Here is a 1663-nt window from a genome sequence, read left to right as displayed (position 1 = left end):
AATCGACCTCTGAGAAGATCCGGCAACAAAGACTTTCGCGAGCGATGAGATACACTGTCAAGAGTTGCATTCACTGCATAAGATATTAACTCAGACAAGTGGCAGTCTAACGAATGTTGCTGAAGCTGCCTGACGTCCGATAAACCAAATGCAACGATGGAACAATACGCCAAACCCGGAACCGGCGGTCTGCACTACATCCAGAATACTGTGTTTAGAGCCCCTGGAACGAGAAAGGAATCATTACCACCAGAGTAGAGGAGTCACCAATCGGCCTACAATCAAGAAGCTGTCAAAACTACACGCCTTACCGGACAGGCGAGGAAATGTTCACTGCCGTTACATATACTAACCCCCAGGGCAGGTAACTGGGGCGTTAGCGGCCACTAGGCAAGAAGAATTACCGCTGGTTGACTTTAACAAATCGTAACAAGTTGAACATAGTCAGCAGTAATAAGAAGTCGAGGAAAGCTCTTCAGATCCGCTTTCCCCAAGCACTCCACTAGTTGCTCTTCACCTTGGCGACATTACGAGCAGCAGCATTAACCCAAGTCACTAGAGAACTCCGAGATGTCACAATGGTGGAGGTTTCTCTACTTGGATTAAAATGTACTCATGTTAAACCTTGCTGGATCCGGTTACGACGAGGTCGTGCACCCTCTTGACCTCAGCCCTTCCATCCGGCAGTCTATACGAGCCTCCAGCGGTCCTGGCGTGTTCCCGCACTGCGCGGACCTCGCTTCTCCTCAGTCCCCAACCGAACTCGCACACTCACACGACCCGGAAAAACAGCGACGTTGCCCCAAAGATAGTGCAACAGTTACTACATATTGATAACCGCCGCTGCTGCCACTAGCATACAGGCAACGCTTGCGAAACCGAGTGACGCCATTCAACACTAGAAGAAGACAAACAACCCCAACAATGCTAACTGAACGACACCGTCTGGCCTCCAACAGAGGGCGGAAACCTACAAAGAGCACTAACACGAGTCGAAGCACAGCTCAATGTGTTTATCCAAACAATTAAGTGTAGGCTGAGCCTAGCAACATTTCAGCGTCTAAAATACGTCAGTATAATACACACACGCACACACACAGACACACACATCCATACTTTCTATGATTCACGTAAAATTAGAAAATTGTTTACACAAGTGTGTTGCTAACCATGATTTCACTCTCCACTGCAGGAAATGGTTTATGTGAAATGCTGTACACTGATCAGTAAATTTACATTTTGCACCTTTGAGCTTCATTGGAAACTGCATACGTACCATTCACTGTAGTTGTCGATGATACTGCTCCACAGGCTTGAAAATACGGAATAAATTCAACTAATAATTTTTTAAGTTTCTGTTGCTTGTCATAGCCAACAGTTAGCAGTGATCATAGTTCGAAACTAGAAATTTATTATTTGGCACAACAAAAATTGTCTCATCAGCTTTCAGTAAAGGAATAGTGAGGTTTTCGGAAAACGAAAACCACAAATTTGGGAATGTTAAACAGTGTTAATTGCTTTAGGTAACAAAAAAAAAGTTCCTGTAGAACATCGAAAATTTCTTGCTTTTCGGTTATAAACATGATGTTAAATATAACTCTCCACTCAGTTATTGCCTCAGCATTTTCATATTTATAAATGCAAAGCACAATATTTTGTTTGT

Source organism: Schistocerca piceifrons, chromosome 4, assembly GCF_021461385.2.
Source record: "Schistocerca piceifrons isolate TAMUIC-IGC-003096 chromosome 4, iqSchPice1.1, whole genome shotgun sequence".
Lineage (NCBI taxonomy): Eukaryota > Metazoa > Arthropoda > Insecta > Orthoptera > Acrididae > Schistocerca > Schistocerca piceifrons.
The sequence above is the reverse complement of the archived record's forward strand: the minus strand, read 5'-3'. Positions refer to the sequence as shown.